We start from the raw sequence: 25,233 nt of genomic DNA, 5'->3' as shown, positions 1-25,233 counted from the left end.
TATTGACAAGAAAAGGAAGGCCTTTCAGATCTGGCAAAGAAATAGAAACTTCACCACTAAGAAAGAAACATATGCCAATGCTAAGGCTGAGGTTCAAAGAAGAACCATAGAACCTGGTGAATAAAAGCTCAAGGGATCCTGCACTTAACCGACACTCTCCCAATTGAAGTGCAGAGTGTTTGAGGACCGGGGCATTTGCAGGGAAACAAAAATGCTTGTTTACAAAGCTATTGTACTACCAACCTTAATGTACGCTTGTGAAACGTGGACCACTTATAAGCACCATCTCCAACTCCTTGAAAGCTTCCATCAATTGTGTCTCTGAAAAATTCTACATATCACTTGGGAAGACAGGCAAACTAATGCCAATGTACTGAAAGAAGTAAAGATCAGCGCTGAGGCAATGATTTTTCAACATCAATGTCATTGGACTCGTCATCTTCGGTTGCCTGATTATCGTCATCCAAAGCAACTACCCTATTCCAAACTTTAAAATGGAAAGCGTAATGCTGGTGGTCTACAAGATGTTTAAAGACTTTCTTAAGGCAACTCTTAAAAAATGTAGGATAAACACCAACAATTGGGAAACAGGGACTTGTGAGAGCTCCAATTGGAGAACAGTCTTTACCAAAGGTGTCATGGACTTTGAAGATGCTTGAACTCAGGACGAAAGGGAGAAACATACTAAGAGAATGGTGCATTTGGCAAACCCTCACCTTAATCAACTCCTGCCCAGAAACCTATGTCCCCATATGTGGATCCAGAATTGGCCTCCACAGACACTTACAGACTCACTGTTAAGACCGTGTTCATGGAAGACAATCTAACTTGGCTACGACTGTTCGCCAAAGAAGAAGCTTATTTTGTACCTGATCAATGTCCCCATGATTACCATTAGTCTGTAAAATGTAGAAAGAAAAGCCATTGTATGTTCTCTTCAAAGATTACTGTTGTGCTGCAGGAAGTTGGTTGTAAAGAGGATCTATGGAGAAGTTGCCTTTTAAGGACAGAATATAGAATAAAGTCCCAAGGAAAGCCAAAATATTGGGCTGTAGCCAATACTAGTCCTACTCAAAGGAGGCCTATTGAAATTAATAAACATGACTAGCTTATCTCTTCAGTTCTACTCTGAATATGACTTATTGGATAAAACCCTTTTTTTAAAAAAGAGTGTAAAGTGGAGATATAATTTCCCTTCAGGTTCAGATGCATTTCTTTTGTCCTGTTGCCACCACCTGTTGTCAAACAGGTTTTGCAGGGTTTTGAAACACTGCAGCAAAATATGTTTTTCAGAGTGGTCATAGGATAAGGCTACATACTATGGATACTGAAATTTCTGTGATACTTTTCTCCAGAGCATTGAAGGTGGTATCTATTGTCCATCCTAATGGGGGCCATCCTATTTTTTTTTTATTTATTTTAAGTCTGGAAATTACTAGTTGACACTGTCCATTGCCTGCCCATTTATTGCTGGCAAGGCTTCCTTGTTTGTGAAATTTTATTCTTAAGGAAGCAGAGAGCCAGTTGAAACGCTGCACAGTATTTTGTATTAAATCACACTGAAGACAGAGGCCTTGCATCTTAATCTGATTGCCAAATCTGCCAGTTCTTGTTCTCTTTGATGCTCTGAGGCAGGTAAAATGGTTAAAAGCAAATTTTGAAACGTGGGTGCTTTGTATCTTTTAGAAACTTGGCTGAGAGGCCCACAAATGGATCCCAACTTCTTGCAAAACTCAGTGTTGAATGTTTATGTTATGTTGTTCCATTGTTCTGTGCTGTTAAGCAGTTAGGAATCTGTCTAATCTTCTCTGGGCTCCAGTCCATCGGTAACTGGAATCAAAGAAGTGAAACTGACTAGTCTTTGTGACTGGGAATCTAAAACACACACACACACACACACACACACACACGGGGAGGGGGAGGGGGAGGGGGAGGGGGAGGGGGAGGGGGAGGGGGAGGGAGAGACTAATAGGCCTGAAAAGTGAAACCAACTAGACTACTCCATTGTCTAAATATCTATTCCCACACAGTCATACCTTGGTTCTGGAATGCCTTGTGACTCGAACTTTTTGGCTCTCGAATGCCACAAACCCAGAAGTGAGTGTTCCGGTTTGCGAACGTTTTTTGGAAGCCGAACGTCCGATGTGGCTTCTGAGGCTTCCGATTGAGTGTAGGAAGCTCCTGCAGCCAATCAGAAGCTGCACCTTGGTTTTCAAACATTTTCGAAAGTCAAACGGACTTCCGGAACGGATTCCATTCAAGAATCCATGTATTATGCTTTGGACAACAAACATGTAGTTGGAAAGTGTCTAAATAGTCACCTTCCGGCTACCAGTGTGGTGTAGTGGTTAAGAGCGGTAGTCTTGTAATCTGGGGAACCGGGTTCGCGTCTCCGCTCCTCCACATGCAGCTGCTGGGTGACCTTGGGCTAGTCACACTTCTCTGAAGTCTCTCAGCCCCACTCACCTCACAGAGTGTTTGTTGCGGGGGAGGAAGGGAAAGGAGAATGTTAGCCGCTTTGAGACTCCTGAAGGGGAGTGATAAAGTGGGATATCAAATTCAAACTCTTCTTCTTTTACAAACATTATGATATTCTTATTTAATTCAGTTTATTTACCTCTTTTCCACAGCAAGCTGTGCTCAAGCAACAGTAAACTGTGGCCTTACAACAGATAGATACCCATTTATTATACAGAATACAGAACATTTTGCTGGGCATGGGAGAGAAACCAGTTAACAAATAATAAAAAACAAACAGACTAGGTTCAGCATTACAAAGAAATAACCTAGGCTTCACTTTCATTTTGCTCTGTACTTGTGTATAAACAAATGAGCATTACATGAGTAAATACAGTTCAGAGGAAGAAGAGACTTCTTGCCAGGCTAGGTGAGTCACAGCTGACTCTCTCCTTCCTGCTCCAGAGGGGGCTCACAGATCTCCAGATCTCCAGAGGTTCTAGCTGCATTCTTCAGTGGAAGACTGGATAGAAGCATAAACTTTGGGATGGAGTTTCCCAGTGGTTCTAGCTGGATGAGAAGAGTGCACAGGTCCTGCTCTGGGAGCATCCCATATGCAATCTGGTTGGCCACTGTGAGGTCAAGGATGCTGGACAGTGAAGGCACCTTCTTGATCTCAATAGGCAGGGAGTTCCAAAGTGTAGGTGCCACCACACTAAATGAGCAATTCCTTACAAATGTGGCCTTACATTACCCCAGAGGACAGGTCTGGATCTAATGGACTTAAGGTACAAGAAGGAAGGCTTGGGTGCAATATTAGGCAAAATGTTTTGATGGTAAGAACACTTTGACAATAGAACCAAATACCCGCCAGCGCGGCTGAGGACTCTCCCTCCCTTGTGGTCTTTAAGCAGAAGCTGGGCAGCTATCTGTTACTGATGTTCTCGCTCGTTTGATTTCCTGCTTCAAATAGGGGGTGGACTACATGATCTACGAGCCACCCTCAATCTCTAGGTGCTTTTGTGCTTCTAAGCTGTTGCTGCATCACTGCTGAAGCCGTCAAGGAAGAGGTTGGTGTCACAAATCCAAATTCAGCGCAAAATGATTCATTCGGATGCAGGAAGCAGTTTGTATTATAACGCTATCTGGTAGTTTCCAGCTCATTTCTAATTCTTCAACACTGACTTGTTAAAACAAGCCTCTTGTCTTTACACTCTCTGAAAGGAGTTGCATAACATCAATTTCCTACAGGAAGTTGTCCTTTCATCCATGACTACCCCTGCAGCATTATCTTAGTGTTTTCTGATGCAGCCAAGGAATGTTTGTGTGTGTGTGTGTGTGTGTGTGTGTGTGTGTGTTTTATTTGAAGAATTTTGGATTATCCATAGCCGGATGGAAATCTGATGTGTGAGATGGGATTGTCAGTAGCCTATCTCCCCATGCTGACGAGAAGCATTTAATTCTGTTATTGGGATATGACATTCTAGATCACTGTTGAAAATCGATAAGCTGCTAAAGGGCAGCCTTACAGCTTGACCTAAATCCATTTAGAGCCACTTTATATACCTCATTAGTAATGTAATTTAAGGGTAAAATGCCTTACCCACATACTGTTATACAGTGTCATTAGTATGTTTATTTTTATTTTTCCCGTCACACAGCATCTTGATAACTGCGTATGTGCCTGGTGGTCTCTCGACGCACACATTTACAGAATAAATAGATCAGAGGTTTTCACATTGTGGTCCAGAAAGCTTTTCCGGGTGGTTTGCAAACAACTGATGGATGACTTGATGGTATATCGTCTTCCTTATTTACAGAGGCTAAATTGTATTAGCAGAAACTAAAAACCCATTTAAATATTTCTCCCCTCATATTATCCATGTGAGTAATTGCTGTAATTTCAAAATGATCTTATGCACTTTTGGGAGGGAGGATTGAGCTCGTGCAGGAATGCCTGTCTAGCAAATAATTCATGGTACAGGCTAGTACAATGCAGAGAAACCTTTACAAACCCGGAACATTTGAAATGTCTTGACATCAAATGTAAAACAAAGTTTCTAATGAGTTTACTGAGAATTCTGCCAAGAATAATCATCCTATCAAGTGTGAACAATTGGTAATGATCACTGTGTGGGTGTGTTCCTACAAGCAATTATTTTTATCCAACTTCTAATAGATAATGCTTGTTTGTTTCGGTTTTCATTAGTAAAACTACCCCAAGCCTCCCTCAGTTATTCATTTATGCAGCGATGGATTCTGTAAAGGCAGGAAATTGGCACAAAACAATTTCTCAGACAACCACAACACTTTCTTTACCCTAAACTCAGACAGTAGTGCTTTAAAGGTGATCAAAGGCCATTCCTTTGTATAGTAAGTCTGGTGTGTCATTTGTAAATAGCTTCAGGAAACCTTTAGAAGAGAAAAGAAACAAAGGCAACGTTTTTTCCATGGAGAAAGGAACTGGTGCTGTGTTCACCCAATCTGTAGCAAAAGGACATAGTGGGACTCTGGGGTTATGCGAGAGACTACAGGCTAAGGTGGTGCAATGACTTTTCCTTTTACAGTAAGGATTCTGAAGTCTCATCACAGGCAGAACCATGTGAGATTTGGACCCTGTGCTGCCTGTTCTTTTTTATGGCTCCTCATAGAGCTAAAAAGGGAGGGAAGAGAGTGTTATGCTAGAGGTGGCAATGGGAGCTGCCACCTGCCTACGTGAATAGATGAGGAAGGAAGATTCCAGCTGGGACTGCACTGGGGGCAAAGGGGTAGAGCCCACTTCTCCCATTTCCTGGCAGTTGATTATTTTATTAGAATATCAACTATGCAAGAGCAAAGCATCTGACAAATGTCACATGTAGTTTGACCCTAATGAGGACATCTTTACTGGACCTGCAGACATTAAGGGGGAAGCTATAGATAAGACTTGGGAGAGGCTGGGATATTATTATTTATAAATAAATAAATCTTTTTATTGAAACAAGACTTGAGTGGGACTGGGAGATTTCTTTCTATTATACATTTCATTTATTTAGAAAAATAAATTCTAGACTGCTTATTATTGAAACAATCTATAAGCAACACGTGACAAAAGACAATGAAATTGCCAGTATAAAATTTATAATATGAATAAAAACAGCATCAAGCTGTACAAAAGGTATAGGGCCCAGCATTACAGTGCTGGGAAAGCTCAAGCACCAAGGTATGCCTTCAGGAGATATCTAACATACACATAACTGATGACACTTTCCCTAAGAGAGAATATTTGTGTGTGTGTGTGTGTGTGTGTGTGTGTGTGTGTGTGTAGATAGATGATAGACAGATAAAACATGTTTGGGTATTTAGTAGAAAGTTACTGTGTTTAGCTGTGTGCTGAGTTAAGAACCAACACACACATAAGCGCGCGCGCGCACACACACACACACACACACACACACACAGGCTTTCTTGGAAGATATTATTTTGTTTAATCCTTTTGTTGTTAACTCTGCAGCAGCAGAAGTAGCCGCCTCTTCAAGCTCAGGTCTGTTGATGAATAAAAAAGAATTTGCCAAACCTGTGAGAATGGGACTCATAGGATTGGTTGTGGTCCACTTTCTCTCCCCCCCCTTTGCTTTCTCTCCCCCCTCCCTGTTTCTTTTCATTTTGTTTGAGATTGAATTTGAGAAAGAGCTTTGTTCCAGACAGTTGCTTATGGCAGTGGGTTGAGATGAGATTTTGTTGAATCATAGAACTAATACACAAACAGAAAATATGTGAAAATTGAAATGACAAGGTAGAGTAGCTTGTTTGTTGAGGTAGATAAAATAACTAGGTTTGCAGGGAAATGAGAGGAGGTATGTGTGCTTGTGTGCAAGAGAGATAGATATCCGAACTGGATTTAACCTGAGCCTGGGTTTGTTCTTCGTATGCTTATATTCTAGAAACACTTGCTAAAATGAAAGAAACCTCTTCCCCCCTCTCATTCTGATCATGCTTACAGATAACGTTACTATTACTTTGCAATTGTGTTTGCAAACAATCAGAAATAGATGGCTAAAGTATTGACATATATCATCTCTATCTGCATTTTTTAATCACTCTGTATCATTTCTCCATAACGTTATTCTCCAAACAGCAAACAGGCACAAGGGATTATTTTGCCTCAGACAGGCAAGGGTGTTGCTAATTTCCCACTCCTCGATTGGCTACTTCTCTCTTCCTGGTTATTTCCCCCCTTGTTTTTCTGTGACATTAGCTCTCTGAGAGGCTGCTCGAAGACAGGGTGGAAATTGGTGCAGAACCCAGCAGCCATGGTACTGGTAGGTCCAACTGGCTGGACACACATGACACCTGCTGGTTCATTACAGGGCCTATTTTAAGATACCGGTACTTCTGTCAACCTATAAAGCCCTAAATGGTTTGGTATCCCTGTTGGTGCTTGCTAGGGCTTATGGGAGTTGTAGTCCCAAGCATCTGGATGGCATCATGTTAACAAAAGCTAGGCAAACATACTATATTAAGCTTCCCAAAGAGGTGGCGTGTTGATGTGTCGTTTATATACAATTCAGCTTTTCTTCCAAGGAACTCAATATACAGTATTGGAGGGTCCTTTCCCCTTCCCCATTATAGCTTCACAACAGCCCTGCAAAGGCCTGAGAAACAGTGTGACTGGTGCAGGGTCATCCGGTGGCTTGTATAACTGAGTACGGTTGACTTTATGTGTGAGAATGGTTGTGACTGTGTCATCTTGGTGTCACAGCAGCCATCCAAATCATCTCAGTTCCCTTGAACAGAAGCACATACTACAGTGGTACCTCGGGTTAAGTACTTAATTCGTTCCGGAGGTCTGTTCTTAACCTGAAACTGTTCTTAACCTGAAGCACCACTTTAGCTAATGGGCCGCCGGAGCACGATTTCTGTTCTCACCCGAAGCAAAGTTCTTAACCTGAAGCACTATTTCTGGGTTAGCAGAGTCTGTAACCTGAAGCGTATGTAACCTGAAGCGTAGGTAACCCGAGGTACCACAGTAGATGGTGGATCTGCATGGCTACAGACTAAGGCCACCCAAAAAGACCTCAAGGGTTGCATGCGGCCCTCGGGATAGGCATTGGACCACCCTGGTTTAGTGTAACCAGGTACATTTGACACATTGTGTGTTGGTGCACAGGTGTGTAGAAAATATTTGTGTAGCTGCAATATTTCTCCATTTTGAGTCATTCATTTTACCATATGAAACAACCAGGGGCGTCTTGCCCATAGGGGCGCCAGGGTGCCAAGTTCTGGAGGGCACCAGGGAAGAGGATGGGCGCGGTGCCTCCTGACATCAGCTCACTGCCCTTGCCCGCCTAGCACCGTGCCCGGAGCCTCTGCCTCTTCCCCACTGGAGAAGCCACCCTCTAGCTGCTGCCCGCCCCCTCCAGCCCCGCAAAGCTGCCGGCAGCACCGTAAAAAGGTCAGCAACTCTGGGAAAGGGGGGGCGCCGGAGGGATATTTGCACCACGGTGTGGGATATACTTAAGATGGCCCTGGAAACAACATTCTTTTTAAAAAGGTTTAGCTGCTTTCCCTTATCAGTCTGTGGGGCTTTCCAATGTCAGGACACTTCAGTAGGTGGAGACTTCTCAGAACAGAGAGCTTATCAGTGTTTGCTTAGGATCTATTGCCCCCCCCTTTTGCCATAAAAAGAGCTATATTGCCTATAGGTGCCATAAACCTTAAGATCAAACTTTTCTCAAGCAAGTTTGAATACAGATCCTCTGCGAAAACAACAGGAGTCAGGACATTTCTTCAGCAGAGCACTTCCAGTCTCCCAGCTCCTCTGGTGGCAGTAGTTATCATTACCATGCTAATTGTAGCAGTTTCGCTACAACAGTGAGATACTGCTGTGCTGCTTATTAGGAGAAAAATAGCTTGCACAGATAGATTTGATAGAGCTATCTATTGCAAACATAACAAAATTCAGATAGTCATATAAGCAATAGACTAATAAAAGTATATCATATTAATAACTATAAAGTAAAATTAAACACTATTCATAATAAAATTTAGCAATAAAAATATAAGAACATAATCCAGATAACTAAAAGAATCCATCATAATAATAATAAACTCTAAATCTAAATATTGACCCCAGTAACATGTATGTGTACTGTTTCTTTCTGTGAGCTGTAAAACTTAATTGATCTGATTTTTTTAAAAAAGCTTTAGATTGAATGAACTTTTATTTTAAACATGCAGACTTCTAAAAAAATAATAAAAACAAACCCAAATATGTTATTTTTATATGCATACTAAAAAACTGGAAGTGGCAATTGCCATTTTAGAACAGGCATTTGATCTGTGCTTTCGTAGAATAAGGAGTGTCTCTTTTCATCTTATGGGTAATGGCTATTTCTTGCATATCTGCACCAACCCCTCATGCTGCGCTCTTGCCTTGTTCAAATGATCTTCATATTGTGTGGGAGACACAGCAGAACTGCCCCATCCCACAGCGCAAAGGTGACACACCAGATCACATGGGAAGGGCTCATGTCAGAAACATGACAAAATGGTTTTAAAGTGCCCAGGAATGGCTTGATCATCAGCCACCTCAGGTGGTAGAAGCTGGAGAGCAACAGAACGTGTGTGCCATAAGGCCTGCCCCAGCCAACAAGCTAGCTCCCCGACCACAGGTGTAGTGGAAGACATTGCCTTGTCCCCAGTGCTGAAGTAACATTCAGTTGCCAGTCTGATCAGTTTTCTACGCGTGGAGTGGGCAGTGGGGAGACAAAACTTGTACAGGCGGCAAAATTCCCTGAGCGAAAATGGACAAGTATGTGAATTCTAATGATTCTACATTAGAGAAAAGTTCTCTAGAACTTCTGGGCTGAGGTGGGTGAGGGAAAACTGGTTGTGTGATGCTCTCCTTAGCCACAGGCATTGCCTGGTACGAAGGTCTGTCCTTAAGAAGCACAGCTAAATAAACAGGTTGGGATAGGATTACTTTAGTGCCCTTCCCTTCACTTTATGCCATTTTATTGTCCTACTAATGGTTATTAGATTAGGTGTATAAGAGCTCACGAAATATATGCGGTGGAAGAAGTATGCAAGAAAGTAAATGTTTCCCACAGAGAGTCTAGCTTCTCTGTATTGATGGAGAGACTAATTTACCTTGCATAGATAAGTGATGGTATTGGAAGTGGGTTTGAAACCCGGTCCATTCCATGCTTTTATTATGCTCAGTGCTGTGCAGCCATTATTTTTAATGTAAACTTATAGAGGCCCCCTTGGGTGAAAGGCTGTTATTACAGCCAGTGCTTTTGTTTTTAAGATTTACCCATTTTTGATCCGTGTGCTGTGAAAGTGCTCGGTATTGAATTGTATATTATTTTAATTTCTAAATACAGTCCTTCTTGCCATTGTGGATATTTCCAAAATAAATCTGGGAGATTGGATTAGGAACAGTACTCCCAAGGAGAAAGAACAATGATGGCCTACAGTAATTTTTGTTTTCTATCTTGCATTTGCTTCAGGCGATGATAATAATAATAATAAAAATAATAAAAAAGAGGAAGCTGTGGATGCATAGTCAAGTTCTTTTTGGGGGGAGGGAGGGGGGTGCACAACCTACCTAAAGTTAGGCCATTAAATTAGATTTTATTAAGAGACAGTGTAGCCTACATTAGGATGTCTGAGATGCATACAAAATGACCTGATTTGCATCTTGCTGGCTAATTTGCAGATCTGAACATCTCTAAAAAATGGATTTTGCACTTCTCCAAATGTGGGAGTGCAATTCTTGGCTTTAAAAAAGTATCAAAGTGCATTTAAAGTGCATGGTTTTTCAAATAAAATAATTTAGAAACATTTTGACAAAACGCATTGTGAAATGCATATTTTAAATAAATAAAGTAAAAAAAATATGTTTAAATGATTTTTTTTGACGTGGATTTTCTTTTCTTTTTCAAGCAAAAGTAAGCCATAGATGTGGGAATGGAATGAAATAGACTGAGTGAATGCATATGAAAGTAATATGGAACAGAAGCAACCTGGTTTGTCCAGTCCTAGTCTAGATAACATTCAACAATTTCACTGGTGGACTCATAGAGTGAGATCCATGTAGGTTATACAGTGGTACCTCTGGTTACGTACTTAATTCGTTCCAGAGGTCTGTTTTTAACCTGAAACTGTTCTTAACCTGAAACACCACTTTAGCTAATGGGGCCTCCCACTGCCACCGCTCCGCCGCCACGCCATTTCTGTTCTCATCCTGAAGCAAAGTTCTTAACCCAAGGTACTATTTCTGGGTTAGTGGAGTCTGTGACCTGAAGCGTATGTAACCCGAGGTACCACTGTAACTAAAGATAAATGGCAAAACCCAGTGTATTTTAAGACAAGTTATCGTGATTTTTTCCCCTTGTGTATGTGTGTGTGTGTGCGCGCAAATATATAGGGCCAGATTCAACTAAACAGTTGCGCTTGTGAGAAGCAGTACAATGGCTTTCTTCCCTCCTCTCCCCTCTGTGCATCGCAAGCTTGCCCCCAACACAGGGAGGAGAGGGGAGACCATTCCATCAGGCATGCAATGCCGGAGCAATCTCCCAACACTGCTTAGCATTCCAACCATAACTCCTGACTTGAGCAGTGTTACCAACAGAGAATGAATTGCTTTCTGACATTTTTTATAGCATAAATGCCTATGGCATACACACGTAGTATAGGTGTACTTCATTATTCTTAACACTAGTCACTCAGTGTATAGGACTAGCGACTGCCCAGTAAGGATTTACAGTGGTACCTCAGGTTACATACGCTTCAGGTTACATACTCCGCTAACCCAGAATTAGTGCTTCAGGTTAAGAACTTTGTTTCAGGATGAGAACAGAAATCGGGCTCCGGCGGCACGGTGGCAGCGGGAGGCCCCATTAGCTGAAGTGGTGCTACAGGTTAAGAACAGATTCAGGTTAAGTACGGATCTCCGGAATGAATTAAGTACTTAACCTGAGGTACCACTGTTCGAAGGCATTGATTTATCTTCCGACCTGTGTTTGTCACATGCAGCGATGCTTCTATTGCACCACAGTTTGGCTTCTGATGAAACGGTTGGTCACCTCACTGTGATGGCAAGTTGCCTAGATAATTTATTACATTACGTTGTTCTGCACAATTCATTTCAGTGCAAAGGAAAAGCTATGCAAATGTGGGGATAGGGATTCATCAATTACATGTTGTTTTCAAACTGAAAACAACAGGGACTAACAATTGTGTTCACTGCACCGATTTTTGTTAGACATCAGATGGAAAAGGAGACACCAGCAATCTCTGCTCCCATTTCTATCATAATTCCCTGATAGCCGTACTGACCAGAGATGCAAATTCTCCTGAGGAATAGTCAAATGGTCTGAAACACAGAGGATGGGGAGGATGCTTCCTTTGATCTCCTTATCTAGTGAGTAGAGGTTTGGAAATTGAAGGCCTGGATTCGAGTTCTACATCATAGACTCATTGCCTGAGCTTGACCAAGAGGCTGTGCTTCACTCCTTGTTCCTCATGTCATCATTGCTCCCATTTTACACATGTTTTACAAGGTTGTTATGAGAGTAAACACAGAAGAGCTTGGAAACTGTTTCGGAAACCAAAATAATTTTACAGTTTCTTAATAGTAACAGCTGCCCTATATACAGCCTGATCCTAAGTACTTTGGATACAATCCACTGCAGGTCAGAAATGCCGCTGAAATAAATTACAGCTCTCAGCTGCAATGTGGGAGTAAAGAATGCCGTGTGGTAAAGATCAGGTTTGCATGATGAACTAATTGGCTTAATAGGGTTTGAGCTAGCTTTATGTGGATTGCAGTCCCTGTGAAGAAAGATTTTCCATTAAAATCACTGCAATTTACCATTAGGTACATGAAGTGCCAATCTAAATGAAGACAAATTAAAATTTTCTCCTTGCACCTATGGTAATCACCAGTCCTCAGCATCTATTAATACTTTTTCATGTGTTTACTAAGGATGGTCCAGATGGTCCAGGAATTCTAGTGAAATAAGCCAGATCTCATGGTCACAGCTAGCTGAGTTTATCACAGAACAATCAACCCCCACCCCACCTCTGGGTTTGCTGCAGGCTGTGTGTGGATTGGAAGGAGGTTTCCCTTCACACAGCTCTGCCAGTTAACTGCTACCAAGCAAGTGATCACTCTGCCGATGTGGAGCTTCCCTTTTTCAGGGGTGTACTTTGTTTCAGAAGTTGCAAATTAGGTAAATTCACATTAGAATGCCAGCCAAACCATTTTTCACCGCCACTCCAGGGTCAGTGTTATCCAGACAAGTCCCAATTTGCATGGTTATCAAGAGTTTCCAACGATTGCTTTCTGTTGGAAAGCCCTGAAGAATGTAAGGCAAGGAAAGCTGAAGGGGGGGGGGAATGGTAAGAGTGATGTCAGAGAAGGAAACCTCCACTCTGATGTACAAGGATGTTGCGTTCATGATCAGAGGACAACAGGCCAGCCCACTTCCTGCAATGTTGTGGTGCTTCTTCCCTATACAGGGCTGCAGTTGATGTGCGCCATATAATTACAGGCAAGCATTTATGGCTGTTGTTAAATCAGATGCTATGCTTTGGAATGGGAAAAGGGCAGAGGCAATGAGAGAGATTCATCGTCACTTCTAAAGTCATTGGGATTAGAAGCAGGCATTTCTAGCTTGAGAACAGCATGGGAAACCCTGACTCACAGCATCTGGAACACAGAGTATTCATTTCAACAATTCCTGTAGCCTCGTAGGTTCATGACCTTTAGACCTCTGGCTATGTTTGCCCAGTTTGGCTGGGGCACCACAGGGCAGATGGATGTAGCTCTGGAAGTAGAGCGCGTGTCGCCGTCTCCGAGATCTGAGATGGTTGGATCAAATACCTGCTGTCTCTGATTACAATCCTTTGAAAAAACAGTCACCCCACCCCCCAATCTCATCTGTGGTATGTCAGCACAGAAGAGGCCTTTTGTCTCTTTCCCCCTTTCAAAGCTTTACAGGTTATATTTTAGGACATAACCCCAACCCCCACTTTTCTCCCTAGTAGAAGGAAATCAGGAGACAGAAACAACGTTTTTGCCCTTTATATTTTGTGTGCACCTGATTGTATAGCCCAGAATTATTGCTAAGCAAATGGCAGGCCCACAAACTTGGGTATAGTGGGGCTGTGCTCAGCTTGGTGGTTCAGAAATTGTGCAGGGATGCGACAGAACGAGATACCACAATATTTTAGCTATGATTTGTCACATGGCAATAAATCTCAAGAAGGCTGAAAAAAACCAAGGATGGAGAAAGCTAATAAGAACATAAGAGCCTGCTGGATCAGGCCAATCATCCCTCTAGTCCAGTATCCTGTTCTCATTAGCCAACCAGACGCCTGTGGGAAACCAGCAAGCTCTTCACTTTGGCGATCACTCATAGCTGAGTAAGATTGTCTTCCATAAACATGGTTTTAACAATGAGTCTGTAAATGACTGTGGAGGCCAATTCTGGATCCACATGTCCTTCCACAGTGGGGACATTGGTTTCCAGGCGGGAGGTGACCACGGTGTGTATTTGCCAAGCGTGCCTTCCTCTTAGCATGTTTCTCCCTTGTGTCCTGAGTTTGAGTGTCTTTGAAGCCCATAACATCTTTGGTAAAGGCTGTTCTCCAACTGGAGCCAGTTGTTTCCCAGTTGTCAGTGTTTATACTACATTTTTTTAGATTTGCCTTGAGACAGTCTTTAAACCTCTTTTGTTGACCACCAGCATTATGCTTTCCATTTTTAAGTTTGGAATAGAGTAGTTGCTTTGGAAGATGATCATCAGGCATTGGTTTCTAACTATTGTGTGCTTGAATCAACTGAGTGAGAAGCGCCATACTTAGTTGCTCATTTGTATATTGGAGCAGGGCGGAAGTGGTACAGGACAATTCAAGGCAAATCTATAATGTAGTTCATGCTTAGAATTCATTTTGATTTCCCCCCTCTCATTTCTAAAGCATTTAAATTGAGCAGCTCTTTAACCTTTTTTTTGGCAACTTTTTTCACTGAATATTCTAATATGGGACAAATTTCTTAACGGGTGTAGCTTTCTTTTGATTACAAAGCAAGTACAAACTGGTTCTTTGAACTGAGGCCATGTGAAAAAAGAACTAAGGTATTAGAGACCCCCTCCTCTCCATAAATTGTTAAAGGAATTGCCACCAAGGGGTAGTCTCACAACAAACTACAAATACATTTTCAAAGAACGTCTTTTCATATTTAATGTACAAAGAGTTCACGTTTTCCTAGAAATGTCTGGCGGATTTTCTTTGAACTTAAGAAGTTGCTAACTTCTTCTGAATCTTGAGTTGCACCTTTGGCAAAGGCTCTTATATTTTCAAAGGTAAGAATCAAAGTAAAAAAACCCCAAAACTCTGGCATACATGATAGTGAAATCATCAGAGTTTAAGTTCGAAGGAAACCCAAGAGTCACCTATTCCGATGATTTGTGCTAGAGAACTCATACACCAAAACCGTTTCTTACAGATGCTTGCCTAACACCTGTTTGCAAAAACCCTGGAGATCAGGATTGTACCACCACCCTTAACAACTTAACCCAGCCCACCTGCCAGGTAATATGAGTTTCCTTTGCCTAACATTTAACTGAAAACCTTCCTTGTGGTATCGGAAGTGGCGGAGAGCAGATCTTTACTACCATATATATCTGGCAGCCTGAATGATGGAGTTAGCAATGGAAAGGCTTTTCAGAAGGAATGGAGTATTTAAAAACAAAGAAGAAGTTGGCCTGATGGCTATAGTGTGTAAGGGCCTGCTTGTTGCAATGGCCTTCACAGAACTTGCTTCTCCTTGAACTTGCAGTTGCCCAGTAGGACCATCCTTTTAATGCTTTCTTCTCACTCATACCTTCCTCTCCTTCCTGCATAATGTCCTGCCCCTTGACAGCCCCAGATATGTCTGGGCTGCTCAACTGACCTGGAGTGATTGGGACAGTCTCAACCCAACCTGATCAGGCTCAGAATCTGCTTCACAGCCCTAGGTACAACATATGATAGAGACAGGGACTGGAAATATATTTGTCCATCGCTGAACATCACTGCCAGACTATGCTTTGGGTATAGTATTGTCTTGGTATTTGAAGAGTGACTAGGGTTGCCTGTTCACGTGTGTGATGTCACCACACCTTGAGCCCAGCATTGCAGTGTGTGTGTGTGTGTAGGAGAAATGGTAATGAACTCACATGAGCATAGTTCATGCTGTTAGTCCAATTATTCTCATTTATTCAGTTAGTTTAGGAATAGCCCATATTCTGTGTTGATTGGAATGGGGGACATTTTCCAGCCCAAGGGCTGCATTTGACCCTCAGGCCTGATTTTCCCCATCCCTGATGTAGATGGTCATCCTTTTCAGGTGTTACAGTTGGGAAGGAACAACACATAGAAAAGGGATACAGACCCTTGCTTTATATACCAGAATATTAGGTTTGCAGCCGTCTTTAGCATATGTGATGCCGGGGTGCAAAAAACTGCCCAGCACCCCCAATTCTTTTTTTGGGGGGCAGCTCAGAATTGTTGAGCTTTTTTGGGGGGCACACAACTCTCTGCTGCGAGTGAAGGAAGAAGAGTAATCCCTGCAGAGGCACGCAGGAGGGTAGCTGGCCGGCTGCCTCAGTGCCAGCAGAAGAAATGCCTGCAGCGCTCCGACAGGCTCTGCTCTGCTTGGCAGCATCTGTTGGCTAGCCTGGCTCTTCAATTCCCGGACTCCAAATCTCAGCCTGGCACCCCTGAGAGCCCGGCGCCTGGGTGCCCCGCACCCCTAGGGCCTATGGGTAAGCCGGCCCTGTTTGCAGATTTAAAGTGGATAAAGGGCTCTGTTGCCTTAGAGCAACAAGTTGACTTAAAACAACAATAAAACCTTGACTTTTTAGGGTTTGAAAAGTGAAGATGAAATGTACTGAAGATGTGGGAAGATGTGTAAACACCCTAGAAGCAAATCAGGACAAATGCTCAATAAAGACTGGATCAAGTCTAACCTTTGCCTTGTGCAAGCAAATGAGAGTAATGCTCTAAGCAGGTTCTCTGGAAAGCCCTAGAACTCCCTAATAGGGAAACTTTATATAAAGCATAGGACACGACTGTATTCTGAAGCAAGATATTCTCAGTCCCAAATATACCTTCTCTTGGTTGAGCAGAGACCATATTTCATGTTAATTTGAGACATGTACATTATATGGGTACAGTGCAGGCAACCTAAAACTTTGTTACCAACTCACTTAATGACAAAAAGGAGACTAATTGTGCAGCCAAGCACATGCATTGAAATTCTTATCTCAGTGATGTGCCAACACACATACCCCTTGGGAAGCATTAAGCAGTTAGTCATGGCTCCTTTGAGCAAGAATCTGCTGTGTCAGTTTAGGTTCTAGTTAAAATGTAAAGCTGTCTTGAGTAGGCTGAAAAATAACAGATCCCACTGTCCCTGATGATTTGCATAGACTATACTAGAGGTACATAATAATTAGTAGGGGTAGAGAAACTTAGATTGGATTTTTGAAACACATTTACCAGCTACTTATTGCAAAAGAATGATTGAATTAGTTTGATTTAATGTGGCTAGCTTGATGTTCCTAAGTGAGCTGTGTGAGTCTGTGTCACATAAAGAATCCAACGACTGATAGCTCATCACACCATGACCAGCTTGGTGTAAACATGCAGCAGGATGAGTTGGTAGCGTAGACTATGCCACTTTAGAGTACAGGTAGAGGATAACATTTTTTAATGCCTCACTTTGTTTAAAAACTCAGTTCAAATACAAAACAAGTATAGTAGGTTAAAGGCTAGGATAGAACATATTCCCTTAAAATACTAATTTGTGGGGGTTAGGATTTTTTTTGTGGGGGTCACGTAGGGAAGTGTGCAGGATTAATATATCCCCATCAGTAATCTGAAGTGGGTCAGTCCACTCTACCATCTCATTCTCACCCCCCCCTTTGTTGTAGGGTGGACCAGGGTTTGCCAGCCTGCCTGAAAGCTACTGACGTGTCTGGTTTGTGGGATCCTTACCACCATTACTGAAAGGGTGGTGAGACAAAACCCACTTTTTCTGCCCCTGGCTTGTTTTCCATGAAATAATTGTTATTTGGAATTGCTTTCCTCATGCCTGCAGAAACCCACCAAGCACAGAAGAGACCCAGTCACCTAACAACTACATGTTGGTAGGAGAAATCCAAGTTGTGGCCCTAAAGTGTTGCTATGCCATGTCACCTTAAAAAATGATCACATGGAAAGGTCTCAATAGACAAACCTCCATTAGAGGAGCACTGAAGAGAAAGCAGATGGAAAACTGGGATTAAAAATTTGGCACCCTCTTCCATTTTCTATTATGTTATCAAGCTCCAGTTTTGGTTTTTAGCATTCCGCCTCCCTTTTCAGGGGCAAAAAACCCCAAGCAAACAGTAATTCTCCAATAAAGAGAGCCGTTTTATGAATGTATGTGTTTCTCAAGGTAAATGAGGATAAGATGTGTATAAAACTTATCTAATCATCTACATAAAATGTTTATGATCAAATATGAGCCAAAGTTTTCCATGAAAGATTATTAACGAAGTACTAATTGCCTAACTATTCTTCAACAAGGAGGTTTTTTATCATATAAAAACCAACCACAGCATGACATTTATCTTACATGTGAACTCTCTCCTAGTTCCTCCCCTTTTTTCACTCTACCCTCCCTCAGTTTTTCTGTCTCCTAAATTGGAAAAAGAATAAGTTACTTGACTTAAGCAATATTTAACTAACTGCACTAGTCACATGTCATTTAACTGTAACTCAGCAAATCTCCACCTGATGATTGCAAATCTATACCCTAGAACACTTTGTCTTCTAGAAAATGAAAATATTACCACCATCTTGATTATATAAGCACAGCAGAAATCGAAACACATGTTAACACCCCCCTACCCATTTCTGTTACTCACATACAATGGTACCTCAGGTTAAGTACTTAATTCGTTCCGGAGGTCCGTACTTAACCTGAAACTGTTCTTAACCTGAAGCAACACTTTAGCTAATGGGGCCTCCCGCTGCTGCGCCGCCGGAGCCCGATTTCTGTTCTTATCCTGAAGCAAAGTTCTTAACCTGAAGCACTACTTGTGGGTCAGCGGAGGCTGTAACCTGAAGCGTATGTAACCTGAAGCATATGTAACCCGAGGTACCACTGTACTGTAACAAGAATGGAGAACCTAGGGTTCTCCAAACGTTAGACTTTGGAGCTCCCACCAATCTGAACTACCATGGCCAATGGACATGGATGATGGAAGCCATAGGCCAGTAACATCTGGAGGGCTGCAAGTTCCCCATCCCTGTTCTATACCACATTAAATACGGAAGCACAATCCCTAGAGGCAGTGTGGTGCAATGGTCTCCTTAGAGCAGATCCATTTAATCAACCTAAGGTAGTCATGTTTAATAACATTCGTGTGCCTATTCTTGAGTGTGGTGCTCTTCCAGTCACCTGTGTGTATAAGCATTCCAGCTTGCCAGACAAAACAATCCTCCCTTCCCCCCTCCCCCTGAATGCTAATCCAGAGGCTCTCCCAACCCACCCCAGAGCCAATTATGGGGGGTGCAGGGCATGTGGGGGGAGGAGAGGGAGGAAAGACCCATTGTGTAAGTAGAAGTCCTTGCTCAGGGCTTCTGCTGATGGGTCTGGTTAAGTCAATCCTGCCTTTAGGCTGAAGTCCTAACCCCACTAACCTGAACGTGGGCCCTGTTGAGTTCAGTAGGATTGACTTCTGAGTAGGCATGGTTAGGATTGCCTGGTCAGACAAATGTTAAAGATTGAACACTTTCAAAGTGATCTCAGTCTCATCCTCACCTTTTAAAATTGCTCTTTGTCAATTTATAAATGATCACATTAGTTGACACAGCTATGAGATTATTGTTTGCAGTCCTAATTTACACATCCCCAGGGGATCGCTTGCAGAAACTTTCCTACATTCAAAATATAATGATAAAACACCAAGAGTACACAGCTATCGTTTTAGGGACTGGATGCACTCAGGCAATGCATTTGTTGTTTATAGTCCACACATGTGTCTGGTTTCAAGCTATTCTGGTTCCTATTCATTCACATGGTGTAGAAGTAACTACAACCTGAGTGGTCAAAACAATGTTTTTTGGGGGGAAATTCTGGCAGAATCCCTTGGAATAAGCCTCATTCGAACTCAATGAACTGAACTCATCTACTGGAATCCCATGTATATCACCTTCTATGATGAAAAGAAAAGTAGGATATAAATGGAAGAAAATGAAATTATACACTGAGGAAGATTTGCTGTACAAAAAACCTTTAGTTAGTTAGTTAGTCTATTTTTATTTTTATACCCCGCCTTTCCCGGTTTAAAAACTGGGCTCAGGGCGGCTAACAGCAAATATAAAACACTGATTAAAATGCGACTTAAAAACAGAATCAAACAGCATAAAATACAACATAAAATGCAGCATCAATATCAATAAAATTCAAAAATTCAGGGGTCATTTTGGGGGGGAAACCCAAAACCCCAGTCAGTAGACATCAAATGATCACCAGGGCTAACTGGCCAAGTTGGTCCTATTAAGGCCAGCAAGGAGACCAGGGAAGAATTTAAATGTGGAGTCCCAGAAAGGGTTTCTTCATAGAAGAGGAAAGGGAATAGAGGATCAGGCTAATTCAAATTGATGGGCAGGCGGAATAGCTCTGTCTTACACGCCCTGCAGAAGAAGATCAAGTCCTGCAGGGCCCTAGTCTCGTGGGACAGAGCATTCCACCAGGTCGGAGCCGTCACTGAAAAAGCCCTGGCCCTGGTGGAGGATAGTCTGGCTTCCTTAGGGCCCAGGACTTTAAGCTATTATTATTCATGGACCATAGGGTCCTCTGTGGGGCATACCAGGAGAGGTGGTCCCGTAAGTACGAGGGTCCTTGGCCTCATAGGGCTTTAAAGGTCAAAACCAGCCCCTTAAACCTGACCCTATACTCCACTGGGAGCCAGTGCAGCTGGTACAGCACTGGGTGAATGGTAAGGACCCTGTGAGGAGTCTTGCTGCAGCATTTTGCACCCGCTGGAGTTTCTGGGACTTGAAACTAAGGGCAGCCCCATGTAGAGCGAGTTACAGTAGTCAAGCCTGGAGGTGACCATCACATGGATCACTATGGCCAGGTCGGGGCGGGAAAGGTCAGGGACTGACTGCTTGATACGGTGAAGATGGAAAAATATTTCAGGTGGTCATTAGTCCAAGTTGGCTACAATTCTGTGTATGGTAGCCAGCAATGCTCCTGGGAACTAGCATAGTCACATGCTGACTATTTGAAGTTGTGGAGGTGTGAGAACAAGATGCTGGAGGAGGAGGAGAGGGAAGGTGTCAGGGACTGGGCAGAGAAGGGAGAGTGGTGGAGACCGCCTCCCCAGTCTGACCCTTCCAGGGAGGAGGAAGAGGAAGACAGTATAGATTTACAACAAGGGTTTGAGGGAGGTAGCAGCTCAGAGGAAGATGGGGAAAAGCTGGGAAATCATGGAAGAGCTGGAACAACACCCAGTTGATGTGTTGTCATTAGAAAGCATTCCAGACTCTCCATCTCCCAGAACCTGGCGAGCCTGAAAAGTAGGAGAGCAAAGAGCTCAAAGACAGAGGGCACATAGCAGCACCTGTAGAAGTGATGAAGTGGGAGAGATGGGGGTGTGTAGAGATTCACTCGGGACAACACCATTATCCAAGAGGCTGGGTTCTATAGCCTCTCTGTGTAAGGACTGAAATAAAAAAAGGACTGTAAGAAGCTTTTCCTTGTCTTTATAGTTTCCTGGGCAACCAGCCGGAAGCCGCTGACAGCATCCTGACAGAATTGTATTTAAGGGAAAGACAAATGTTCTGAAAATTCACTCATCCACTGAAGATCAAGCCAATGTTCGGGGAATGCTTTTGTCCCACCTCATTTAAATTTAAGGAAATCGTTGGGTTGATTACATGTTCCCAGTGCTAGTCTTCAATATAACCTGGACTACCAGTGACGCAGGTGGTGCTGTGGTCTAAACCACAGAGCCTAGGGCTTGCCGATCAGAAGGCCAGTGGTTCGAATCCCCGCGACAGGATGAGCTCCCGTTGCTCGGTCCCAGCTCTTGCCAACCTAGCAGTTCGAAAACACGTCAAAGTGCAAGTAAATAAATAGGTACCGCTCTGGCAGGAAGGTAAACAGCATTTCTGTGCACTGCTCTGGTTCGCCAGAAGTGTCTTAGTCATGCTGGCCACATGACCCGGAAGCTGTACGCCGGCTCCCTTGGCCAGTAAAGCGAGATGAGCGCCGCAACCCCAGAGTCCTTTGAAACTGGACCTAATGGTCAGGGGTCCCTTTACCTTTTACCAGTGATGAGAGATTGATAGAGCATTGGTGAGGATTTGGCAGTCCCAGAACAGTGACGTGAAAGAAATGTCTCATAAGTATGGTGGATATTTAAGGAAGAGAGAGAGTTTGATAGCTGTTTCAGCGTGCAAACCTGAGAACTCACAGTGGCTGTTTGAATTGGGTTTTCAGGAAGCCTTTTATAACCTTGATTTTTATTAGCGTGTTTTCTATTTTATATCCTGCTTTGAATGATCAAACTCTAATAGAAAACAGGACAATTAGCATACCAAGGGAGCCTTGCAGATATCACAGGAATGCTTTCTGATAGCATTCTTATCAGCTGGTAGTGAGCGCAGAATCTTTTAAAAGTACAGTACAATAACTTGAACTGCCATCCTTCCTCTAAGGGTGAAACTATGAGTAATAAGAAAGACAAGGCTGTTGCCAGAAGTGGTGGCTCCATCTTGCACTTCTCTCTGTGTGTCTAGGGTAGTACCTTTTAAATCCTCTTATCATTAAGCTGTGCCCTCTTCTATTCGCCCTCTTGTGCCCTATCTGCATGATGCACCACTATGTGAGGCCCCTCTGGTTTTGTAGAAGAGCGTGCCTCAGGGATGAGCAACTTGTGACCCTACAAGTGTTGGACTACCACCCCCAACATCCTTGATCACTGGCCACGCTGGCTGAGGCTGATGGAAGTTGGAGCCTGACAAGATTCGAAGGAGCACAGATATCCCATTCCTTGGTGTAGATGACAAATGCGCATGCATATATATATAATTAAAAGGTGTTTTATTTAAAGAGTAAATGACTAAAGGGCCTGTTATTGTTATTGTGTGTTTTTAAAGCACCATGGAGGTTATATTAAAATTAAATAGAAACCCTGCCCCCAGAACATGAATGCAATAAATATCACACAATTCTCTCCAAGCTAAATTAAAGTAATTGGTGGGAGCGGGGGCGGAAGGTCATGGATTTAAATCAGTGGTGTCCAAACTTTTTTCAAAAAGGGCCAGATTTGATGAAGTGAAGGGCCGTGGGGGCCAACCAAAGTTGTGGATTTTAGGGTTTTACCCCAAATTTGTTGAGCTTTTCTTAGGATTGAAGTTGTTGAGCTTCTTTTGGGATTGAAGTTGTTGAGGGTTTTTTTTAGGATTTTACTCCAGGAAATAAACTGCCACAGGGTTCAGATTAAACTGAGCGTTGAGCCAGATTAGGCCCCCGAAACAGAATTTGGACATGCCTGATTTAAATTGAAAACCAGAGCCAAGATGTCCACTTCAAGCGATGGCCTACAAGCAGCTCTATGTGTAGGTAATTTTTTTCAGAAGCCCCAAAGACTTCCTCTTTCTTCCACCAAAAGGAAACCAGGGAGCCAGGCCAGTGTTTAGATCTTCCCCAAAAATGCCTAAGATGCCCCTGCCTGGTCCTTGTATCCCCCTCTCCTTTGCAGAAAGTGCACAACCAAACTAAGTCAACGCAGGAGGCTCCTTCAGCAGGGGCTCTGAAAGGGGACAGGGAGTCAGGGAAACAACTGCATACTTTTGAAATCAACTTTGAGGCTGCTGCTGCTGCTACTAGAGTGTTAAGAGGGTCTATATAATGAGAGAAATTCTAGGCCAAGTGATTTTGCTGAATTAGTTACTTCCTATAATCTCTCTCTCTCTCTCTTTCTGGATGACTTTATGTTTAGTTTAGACCTGACTTTTAATTATAGCACCTGGAGCTGATCTTTTAAATTAAAAATCCAGATTTATAGAAAAATCAATGGCAATTGTAAAAAAAAGGAAACTTCTCAAAGCTTACTTTATCTCTTCTGCTGCTGTTCCCAGGAGGAGCTTTGAATTGAATGCAGCTTTCATATTGAATCCTGAGGGATCCTAGACCACTTGGCAAGGAACTCAAGAAAAGTTTTGTTCAGCTGCTATAAGCCTTTCAAGTGAAGATTTGCTTTCGTAGTTTATTTCGAGGAAATCTTAAAAATGCTGTTTGAAAAAGCAATTAATAAAGTTTTGAGAAGGATACTGGGGAGAGAAAAGCTACACAAAACCACACATACTCAATGCACACAGAAAATAGTATTAGGACAACATTCTCAATCCTGACACTTCTTGGCATGAAACATTTTAATGCTTGAGATTGTAATCCTGACAGCTTGGTAAAAGTCCCAGAAATCATAATAGTTTCTTCTCTTCTGCTTCATGGTGCGCCAAGAACATTTGCAGTTATATTGATCACTGCGTGAAAGTCTTTAAAGTGGAAAGTGGGGGGAAGGCATGGCATGGCATCTCCTTTTCTGATATTTGGTTTAGAACAAGATGTTTTCTTTAGAAACAAATGTTGCTGCTGTATGAAAACCACATTTGAAGGCGTCTTAAATAAAACCCTAACCTTTCCCAGCCCTACCTAGAGATGGGACCTTCTTCAGGCAAAGGAAATGCGCTACCACAGAGCTAAATCCTGTTCTGTACACACTTCAGTCCTTCCGTATCTGTTTTGAGATTTGACAACCGGAATCACAAACACACTCCTGGATCTGTAAGTTTAAATATGCTCAGGCCTGTGGGATTCTAACAAAAGCCTGAAGGCCAGAAATACATTACATTATCACAAACCACACACGAGTAAGAACACTAGTATTCAGGGCTTGTAATTTGCCCATAACCTAATTCTTAAGCAGATTTCCAATTATTAAAAAACTGAAATATATCTATACCTGTAAATAAAATAGGAATGAGTGGAGAAAGATTGGGACATGGGAATGTGTTGCATCTGCTGAACACGGGATCAGGTCCCCATAGCTGTTACGGTCAAATGGGATCTCAGAGCCGTAGAAAGAACTTTTGTGAGTCTCCTGAGGGAGTAAGACAGAAATGGCGCTTTCCCCCTCCACCGCCTCCTGGGTTCCAGGCAAGAGGAGATAAGTACTATAAGCTACTCAGAAGAAAAGAGTCTAATTGGCTATTGATTCCATGGATTTAAAGTTAGATGGAACATGGCTTGAGATATTTATTTTTAGAAGTACATCAAATGGTTTTCCATTCCTTGCCATAGAGTTTCCTGCTGATAGTTCAGGAGTGACGGTTTGCCTGCTCTAGTATGAATGTTTTCTGGGGTTCACAAGTTGGGCTGGCCTTTCTTGCCAAGCCAAAAAACTGTGGTAACCTACCCCAGCCTATTCGGTTGCTGGTTTGGCCAAGCAGACTCCACCATCCCCTTTTCCTGCAGTAGCAGCAGCTATGGAAATCCCCTCTCATGTGGGAACGAGATGTGTAGAAGTTGTTTGGGTACCAAGGTGAGTGCCTCAATCAAGTGGCAGCCAAAGACATAGGCTGCTTCTCTTTCCTATGACAGAGGGAGCCTGAGGGCTTTCCCCACTTGACGGCCATAGAGCTAAGGAGCTCATGCTCCGAAGCAGGAAAGTGTGGAGA

At 42.7% G+C, this 25,233-nt stretch overlaps 1 protein-coding gene across 4 annotated transcripts in view; it reads left to right on the top strand.

Moving 5' to 3' along the window:
• The window catches only part of HNF4G (hepatocyte nuclear factor 4 gamma), a 68,186-nt gene that overhangs the window by 9,950 nt on the left and 33,003 nt on the right, over positions 1–25,233 (top strand). For 2 of the 4 annotated variants that reach the window (XM_083517351.1, XM_083517353.1), the window contains exon 2: positions 14,957–15,042. The exons of the other annotated variants lie outside the window; for them this stretch is intronic. The gene's annotated coding sequence lies outside the window, so the exon portion shown is untranslated. The remainder of the gene's footprint in view (positions 1–14,956; positions 15,043–25,233) is intronic. 4 annotated transcript variants of the gene reach the window in all.

Source organism: Podarcis liolepis, assembly GCF_965112155.1.
Source record: "Podarcis liolepis genome assembly, chromosome: 8".
Lineage (NCBI taxonomy): Eukaryota > Metazoa > Chordata > Lepidosauria > Squamata > Lacertidae > Podarcis > Podarcis liolepis.
The sequence above is the reverse complement of the archived record's forward strand: the minus strand, read 5'-3'. Positions and strand labels throughout refer to the sequence as shown.